This window comes from Eulemur rufifrons, chromosome 7, assembly GCF_041146395.1.
Source record: "Eulemur rufifrons isolate Redbay chromosome 7, OSU_ERuf_1, whole genome shotgun sequence".
Lineage (NCBI taxonomy): Eukaryota > Metazoa > Chordata > Mammalia > Primates > Lemuridae > Eulemur > Eulemur rufifrons.
Window position 1 is genome coordinate 185,263,534 of NC_090989.1, and position 9,894 is coordinate 185,273,427.

The 9,894-nt window shown below is 34.5% G+C and overlaps 1 non-coding gene across 1 annotated transcript; it reads right to left on the reverse strand.

The window, feature by feature from the left end:
• Positions 1-642: 642 nt before the first annotated feature.
• On the reverse strand, positions 643-806 carry LOC138388652 (U1 spliceosomal RNA). Its single transcript, XR_011234179.1, has one exon. It is a non-coding gene; the product is annotated as a U1 spliceosomal RNA (small nuclear RNA).
• Between the last annotated feature and the right edge of the window lie 9,088 nt (positions 807-9,894).

Consider the following 9,894-nt stretch of genomic DNA (forward strand, 5'->3'; position numbering starts at 1 on the left):
TAAAAACAAATGGGTGGTTAGATGAGTGTGATCTTGTCAGATCATGAAGCAATCTCAAAATGATGCTTTAGTAAATAATGTCACTTGAAGTATGAGGAATGGTTTGTGTAGAAACCTGAAATCTGTCGACGTTTGTTGATGAAGACGGCATTTCTTATAACTTAGTCAGTTTCTTTTTAAATTATGTATTTTAAAATACTTCTGTGCACCAAAATATCAGTTTTGTATTTTATCACTATTTTGAACAGTTTTTCTGCTAGTTTTCCTTTGAGTTGTCATTTTTCCAGGAGCAAAAACTATGACAAATTATCCAATTCTATAAAACCGAAGCTAGTCCACCATTCTCTATTCAATCAAAGGCACAATTCATCCATAAAGTGTTCTCATTGTATGTTTCACGTAGAGAAAGAAACTAATGTTGTAAACACACTGCAGTTATTTTCCATTTCTTCTTGATTCTGCAGCAATACAAGGAGACAGTTAAACATTTATTTATTTGTCAAACTGGACAAAATTCTTCAAAAAGAAAAATTATATGCTACCTTAACCACTTTAGCAATTTTAGCTATCTAAAAGAAAAAAAAATGAAAAAAGATTGATTTCTGTTTAACCACTGTTTTTTGTTTTTTTTTTTTTTTTTTTCAGGGGAAAGCACGAACGCAGTGCCCCACTACCACAAATTATGCAGTCGAGTTTCCCGCATTTGGGGAAATCGCAGGGGTCAGCACACCCGGAGTGCAATGGATGAGCCTCACCCTGGGAAAACCACCTTCGTGATCATGGTATCTCCCCTGCCAGGTAAGTATAACCACTGTTTTTTTATTCAGTGGGTAGCACTTTTTTTTTCTTAGACTTTTATCTCTCTCAAAATTAAGTGGTTATTTTAGAACTATTTCACAGTGTTTTTTGAAACCTAAAGTTCTCTAGAAGACTGTAGTTGAAATATACAAGTACTGTCTATGCTTGGAGGTATTGAGATAATAGGTACATTATTTTTAAGTGCTTTTTAGTGAGTTGATGTTCTTAATCCGTTAAGATGCAGCCACAGTGAACATGTAAATGTATAATTCACTCAATAAGCCAGAAAAAGGAAAGAGGGTTACTTTTTGGGGAACTTAGAAGTTATAAAATTGTGTTCATATTTTAAAAATCTGTTAATTATGCATTCTTTGGACAATAATGCACTGATTCTATAGGCATAACAAAGAATAAGACACATTTCCTCCCTTTTAAGTGTTTACTTCTCTGACATGGAAAATAACTAAATCATACGAAAAGGAAAATTTGGGCACGGGTACAATATCTTTCATAGCCAGCAATAGTGATTGGATTTTCCAAAGGAGGATTCTTCTAGTTTAACGAGGCTCCTTGAGCATATAGGAAAGTGTTTTTTTCTGCACAGAATTTGCATTTTTAGGTATTTTAAACATTCTACAGAATGTGAGTTCTTGTTGTTATTAAATGTTTGGCTTTATTAATGAGATCATTTCTTACATATTGCCCATATCATCTGCAAACACATCCATAACTGGGTCAATATTGTTCTGATTAATTTTTCTTGACTAAATTCCTTTCTTTCTTCTTAGTATTTAATTATGGAATGTAAAGAATCATTTTTGTGGAAATATCTGAATCCTAGATCAACATTTTCCAAAACATCATTTCCAAATTGACTCCAAAACAGAATCTACCATTGCTTTTTTGCAGATATACAATTTCAAAAGCAAAACTACATGATACACATGTGCCAATTTTCTTCTTTGAGGCAAAGGAAAGGAAATTGTTTACATTTTCACATTGATAATGTTCATCCTCTATTTCAGGGGTAGGTCAAATATGGTCTGTGATCCAAATAACACTGCAGCCTGTTTTGTATACAATCCATGAGCTAAGAATGATTTTCACATTTCTACAGAGTTATTTAAAAGAAAGAAAGAAAAAGAGAAAGAGAGAGAGAGAGAAGAAAGAGAAAGAAGGAAGGAAGAAAGGAAGGAAGGAAGGAAAGAAGGAAGGGAGGGAAAGATATGTAATGGAAACCCTATAGCCCAGAAAGCCTAAAATATTTACTATCTGGACCATTAAGAAAAAGTTGGTAGACCCCCTACTATACCATGAAAGTATTTATATGCACAAAAATACAAAGTGTTCCTCTATTGTAACTCTCTAATTTTCAGCTTTCACATTTTTGCCTTGGGCTTACAATCTATTAACCACTCTCTTGTTTTCTGGCCCTAGCTTTCGAGTTCCTGTACATAACTACATTCTTCTACAGAATAAATTAAGAGGGCTCTAAAAGTGACATGTTCATGGGCACTAGAGTGGGGCATGTTTTTGCTTAATACATATAGTCATATGAATTTAAATAAGATTAATATCTGTCCTTATTTTTCACTTTTCTATATTTGTCAAGATAGGGATCTTTGTGCTTTATTTTATTCATTCTAACCAGCAAATATTAATAAACTACCTATGTGTACAGTAAACAAGATACAGTCCCTGCCCCCAGGTGTTTATAGTTTAGTGGAGAAGACAGAAAATTAAGTAGGCATTGCAATACACTATTTTAATAACTACTACATACTATTACATAACATATAGGAGGTCATAGTAGGGAGACAAAATCAAAGAGTTAACATAGGGAAGGCGTTTTGATGACTTGGACTCTGCATTCAGCTGGCCGTTAACATGCCAATTTCTAGCTTTAAAGAGCCTTAAATTGGAATACTGTCATTATTATCCCAGTATTTTCAGAAAAATTAAATAACTTTCTAGCTGTTACAGCCTGCTACTCCTTGAAAAAGAAAAAGAAAGCGATAAAGATGGTGGCAAAACATGTATTTTCATGACAGCAAATCTTTAGACCTTTTGAGAAACCCTTTAAAGAGAAAGCAATTGTTCCATTTGAAAGTAAAGCTCACTGGCAGTGTCATTTTGAACTTAAAAGCAATGTCAGTTTTCACCTCTTAGGGAGCAAATGGCCAGTCATGCAGGTCTTGTCAGCAGTAACAAGGCACTTCAGGCTGCGGACCTTGGAGAACTGAGTGGCATTTTATTTTACTTTTTTCAGTAGGTACAACTTTATTAACTTGAAAATTAAAGCTAAATATTTGGTTTCAGCTTGCCTGAAATAGCTGTTCTATCCAATTCAGTAGCCACCAGCCACCTATGACTATTTAAATTAAATTAAAATAAAAACTCAGTTCCTTAATCACACAATCCATATTTAATTATTTATTTATTTATTAACAGCTCTATTGAGACATAATTCACATACTATACAATTTACCCATTTAAATGTATTAATATAATTCAGTACCGTTTGGTATATTCACAGAGTTGTTCAATCATCACTATAATCAAATCTAGAACATTTTCATTATGCCAAATAGGACACCCATACCGCTTAGTCATCAACTCTCCGTCCCTCCATCCCTTCCCCCCAACCCTAGGCAACCACTAATCCACTTTGTGTCCCTTAGGATTTGTCTGTTCTGAACATTTCATCTATATGAAATCACATGATATGTGGTCCTTTGTGACTGGCTTCTTTTGCTTAGTTGTTTTGAGTATTTTTGATCCTCTGATCCTCCTCCTCCAAGTTCTGTCCTTTCAAACTCATCCTAATTTTCAGGTTCTTTGGTCCCTACTTTGCAGAAGCCACTGTCATCTCTCCTGAAGTTGTACTTCAGAAATCCTGCCTTTGCTTGGATAGTCCTCCATGGCCAGAAGACAATTCCCTACAAACCCGTTAACGGTTGCCATCCAGCGCTTCAGAGGGGCCCATGCCATTGGAGGAACCGTTCTGTAGTCTTCTGGAAATATCTTGGACTCTTCTGCCTGAGGGCTCCAGCCAACATTCCAGACACACCTCACGAAGGTCTACCTGCACTTCCCCTGACCCTACTGCAAATTATAAGGTATAGAAAGCTGTTGAAGAAAATCTGTATTTAATTTTATATTTTGGATTGAATTCTGTAGACTTATGGAATATTTCTATTCCCAAATTCCTCTTTTGCATTTGAACTAGTGAAAGGGATTTTTTTTTTTTATTTGAATTTTACAGACTCAACAGTAGTGCCTTTGTTTTTAGAGATCCATAGGTTACTCATGCACTGGCTTTTTTTTTTTTTTCCTTCAGAATATTACAGGGGTAGAAATGCTTTGGTTACATATGTTGCCTTTGCACCGCCTGAGCTCAATAGCCGTGTGTGGCTAGTGGCTATTGTACTGGACAATGGAGATACAGGAAATTTCCACAATCACAGAAAGTTCTATTAGAAAGCACTGACTATTCCATTGATCACAGTAAAGTCACATCTATTAAGTTCTCCAAATAGCAGTTATTTGTCATGTACCCATTCAGACAACTCCTTTTTGTAATTGCACTTCAAAGGATAAATCTTTGAACTTGAATTCCTGTCTTTACTAGATATAAACTCTTCCAAAGCTTTCTTCTTTAAATGAGATCCACATCTTGCAAAGCAGTTGCAACTCTAATTACTTCTCATTATATATTTAGATTTTAAATCTTTTTAGGAAGTTAATATAAGTATAGAAAATTGCACGCAGCTCAGTAAATCCTCTCAAAATGAACACATGCATGTAACTCTCACCAAGGTCAAGAAATAGAACATCCTTTATTGTAATTTTACTTATTGAGTAATTTTTTTTTGAAAGAGTAGATTTTTAGGTTCTTTCTATTTTATGTGATTAAATTAAAAGTTCCATTGAGTAAGGTTTGGGTTATTCAGAAAATATTTAACCAATTTATAAACTCCTTATTTTCTTCCGTTATGATGCTAGCCATTTTAGCCTATATTTTTCTTTAATTATAATAATTCTCTCCTTCCCTCAGGCATAGTTTGGAGACCTGGATTGAGTCAAAAGGAAATAGCCAAGGGCAAAACAATCAAAATTGAAGTAACCATATGCTGCCATTTGATGCTTTGACTCTTTTTCGGTTTTTACTGACATCCCGTATGCTGAAAATCTGAACCACACATCTGCTAAATGATAGTGGCCACATATTTTCTTTCTTTCAATTCTGTCTTTGCTATTTAAGAATACACAGCTTGGTCAATATGGCTTTGAAGATATTTTTTAATTTTGACATATTAAAATTTACAGTTACATTTTATATGATATAAAAAATTCATTTCATAGAGTTGACCCTCATGATTTAGAGTTTAAAAGGTCTATTCCACTGACTCAGATACAGGTGTTCTATAGCTATAGTTTGGGGCTCAGCAAGTCCTCACTTAACAAGGTATTAAAGATATGCCCCTGAATAGATGGCCTAGTTGAAATTCATTTATTTTTTTCCTGTATCAGTTGCTTGTTTTGTTTTATATCTTAGGAATGGGAAGATTTTGCATGCCTTGTGAGGATGACATAATGAATGATATCCTTTTATTTTTTTCTTTTTACAAGACAAGCAGAAAACATTTATTTCCTAAAAAATCTTATCAAAAATAAAATTTTACTCAATCAGTTTGAAGAGTAGACCAGTCTTAATTATGAATATACAAGTTTAATAATTTCAACTACAAATTAATTCCATCTAATTTCCACAGATGGTCATCACAGTTTTATTGCAGACAATGGGTCCTTCATTGAGGATTAATAGGCTCTTAGGTTGAGCTTTGAAATATTTGAACTTTCTGAAATGGTACACAAAACCTATTGCTGTGTATATTTGGGGAAGGTCCATCTCATTTATCATGTGGATTAATCTAATCAATTTTGGGTTCTTTCTGCTTTGTCCCTGCCACGACTGGCCTAATTCAGGGCCTCCACACCTGCTACACTAACTGCTCTGCTGGATCATGGCTTGACCCACGACAGGCTGTATCTTACATAACCATTAAGAGCTCTAGCAACTGTCAAAAATACAAGATGGAGATGAATAAAAGCATATGATTTGATTATCTTGTAGATTCTCTCCAGTGGCTCAAGTCTGAACTCTTAAGAGCAAGTGAACATATTTCTCCATTGTCTACTGCAGCTGGCAAAATTCATGCCTTGTCACTCTCCACTTTGAACTCGGGTGTCCTTGTCTTTGGAATGTTCTTTATTGTCCATTTTTAGATAACTCTATTTATACTATATAATTTAACTAAGACACTCCCTTCTTTTCTCCAAAAATTTGTCACAAGCTAGATGGAGTTGTTATGTTTTGTGTGTGCCTCTCTAATACCTGGGCATATCATTATCATTAAAATTACATGGCATATGTGTGTAGCTTTAATATGTGCATGTGTGAGAGAAATGTTTCACTTGCCAGTGATCATCTTGAGAGTAGAGTCTACATTATTGAGTGTTGTGTCCCTAACATCAAGCACAGGGTATGGAACACCAAAGGTGCTCAGTAAATAAATGGCAAGTGAGTGATGGAAGTATTCATTAATATCTTAGTAATTTAAGAAAGTTCATTTCAATTCAAGCTTGTTTTATATACATGTATATTAAAGACCTGATAGACAATTCTATTAACATAATTTCTGCAATTGTAATACATTTATTAACTTGCTTGACAAATATTTTATGGTAAGAATGTGAAAATCATACAATCATACCAGCCTGCTCTGGACCAATTTACATAAGCATTTGAGGAGACCAGAAAGATCATTAGTTCCTAATTGAGGAACTAGAGGATTAAATTCAATGGGTAGCTATGAAGCAGTTTGGCATCATACCAGTCAGGCTGAACAGTTCTCTATACTTTGGACAGAGCTGCTGGACATCTTCGATCCTCACTTTTTCACATCTTTAAGGTGAAATAATAATGACCAGTTAGTTTACAGGAAACTGCTCTCATCATTTGGGTATATTGTTTACCAAACTTCTTACAGTGTAGTTTTCTGTTGTTTGAATAAATGGGGAAGAAAAGGGAAGAAGTGTAAAAAGAAAGAAGGGAGAGAATGAGAATGAAGACTACAAAAACTAGAAAACAAAATCTTAAATTTGATATGGAAATGTAAAAGACTGGATAGCCAAAGCAATCTTAAGTAAAAAGAACAAAGCTGAATACATCACACTATTTGACTTCAAAATATACTACAAAGTTATAAGAACCAAAACAGTGTGGTACTGGCATAAAAACAGACACTTAGACCAAGGGAACAGCATGGAGAACCTAGAAATAAATCCATACATTGAAAATCAAGTAATTTTTGACAAAGATGCCAAGAACATACCTTGGAGAAAGGACAGTCTCTTCAATAAATGGTACCGGGAAAACTGGATATCCATATGCAGAACAATAAAACTAGACCCCTATCTCCCACCATATACAAAAACCAACTCTAAATGGATTAAAAATGTAACTGTAATACCCAAAACTATGAAATCACTAGAAGAAAATATAGGTGAGATGTTTCATGAAATTGTACTGAGCAAGGATTTTTGAATAAGACCTCAAAGGCACAGGCAATAAAGGCAAAAATAGAAATGGTATTTCATCAAACTAAAAAGCTCCTGCACAGTAAAGGAAATAATCAATACAGTTAATAGACAAACTACAGAGTAGGAGAAAGTATTTGCCAGCTGTGTATCTGACAAAAGGCTAATATCCAGATTATATAAGGAACTCAATAGCAAAAGAAAACAAAACAAATAAAATAAATAACAATGGCAAAAGACAAGGACATTTCTCAAAAGAAGACAAACAAATGGTTAATAGATATAAGAAAAAATGATCAACATCACTAATCATCAGTTAAAATTAAAACCACAGTGAGATATCAACTCACCCTAGTTAAAATGGCTATAATCAAAAAGGCAAAAAGAAAAAAAAGTTGGCAAAGATGTGGAGAAAGGAGAATTCTTATGCACTGTTGGTGGAAATGTAAATTAGTACAGCTAATTTAGAAAACAGTATGGAGGTTTCTCAAAGAATTAAAAATAGAACTACCATATGATCCAGCAATCCCATTACTAGGTATATATCCAAAGGAAATGAAATCAGTATGTTGAAGAGATACCTGAACTCTGTGTTTATCTCATTGGTATTCACAACAGCCAAGATATGGAACAACCTAAATGCTCATCTACAGATAAATGGATAAATATGGGGGTGTGGTGTGTGTGTGTGTGTGTGTGTGTGTATTTATATATACACAATGGAATACTATTCAGCTCTAAAACAGAATGAATTCCTGTCATCTGTGGCAACATGGGTGAACCTGGGGGACATGTATGGTAAGTGAAACAATCCAGACACAGAAAGAAAAAAACTGCATTATCTCACTCATATGTGGAACCTAAATAAGTTGATTTAATAAGAGTGGAGAGTAGAATAGTCATTACCAGAGGCCAGTGTGGGTAGGGGGAGGGAAGGATTGAGAGAGGTTGGTCAATGGGTAGAAAGTTACAGTTAGAATAAGTTCTGGTGTTCTGTTATATAATAGGGTGACTTCAGCCAATAACAATGGGGTATATATTTCAAGATAGCTAGAAGAGAAGATTTTGAATGCTATCACCACAAAGAAATGATGAATGTTAAAAATAATGAATATAGCAGTCACACTGGGTTGGTCCTTGTGCAATATTTACATTCATTGAAACATCACACTGTACTCCATAGATACGTACCATTATGTGTCAATTATAAGTAAAAAAAATTAAATAAATTTTATAAAAAGGAAAGCTAAAGAAGACTACAAAATTTATAAAAATATTAGAACACAATATTTACACTTTTCTATTCTATTTTTAGGTGTGACATTTATAGATTACACAATATTTCTTCACATAGATGCTCCATATTTATTCAATGGCTTCTCCATTTTTGGACAATGAGGAAGTTTCTGTCTCCACATAACTACATGTTGTGTGCATAAAGCGTTTCCTGTACTTGGAGTCATTTTCTAACTATTGTTTCTCAGGAATGGAAAATTCCTGATGCATATAGACAAGGCCTGTACCCTATTTGTATTGTCATCAGCAGTGTATTGACCACCCTTTCACCAGACTCTTGTATAATTAATGCATTTTAGAAGACATCTTTTTTTTTCTTTTTTTTAAATTTCAGAATATTATGGGAGTACAAACATTTTGGTTCATATAATATCTTTGCCTTACCCAAGCCAGGGCTACAAGTGTGCCCTTCCCCCATACAGTGTTCTCCACATCCATTAGTTGTGAGTTTACCCACCCCCATCCCACAGCACCTGACCGGCACCCAATGAATATTACTTCCATGTGGCACCTTAGTGTTTATCAGTTAGTACCAATTTGATGGTGAGTACATGTGGTACTTGTTTTTCTATTCTTGTGATACCTCACTTTGAAGGATGGACTCAAGCTCTATCCAAGATAATATAAGAGGTGCTAGTTCACCATTGTTTTTTATAGTTGAGTGGTATTCCATAATATACATATACCACATTTTATTAATCCACTCATGTATTGATGGACACTTGGGTTATTTCCACATCTTTGCAATTGTGAATTGTGTTGCCATAAACATTCGAGTGCTGATGTCTTTTTTTCCTTTGGGTAGATGCCTAGTAGTGGGATTGCTGGATCAAATGGTATTCTACTTTTAACTCTTTGAGATATCTCCAAATTATTTTCCACAGGGGTTGTGCTAATTTGCAGTCCCACCAGCAGTGTGAGAGTGTTCCAATCTCTCCACGTCTACACCAGCTTTTGTTGTTCTGGGACTTTTTGATAAAGGCCATTCTCACTGGAGTTAGGTGATATCTCATTGTGATTTTGATTTGCATTTCCCTAATGATTAGAGAGATGTTGACCACTTTTGTTTATATTTTCTGGCCATTATTCTGTCTTCTTTTGAAAAGTTTCTTTTCATGTCCTTTGCCCATTTATTGGTGGGGTTGTTTGATTTTTCTTGTTAGTTTTAAGTTCTATATAGATTCTTGTTATCAGCCC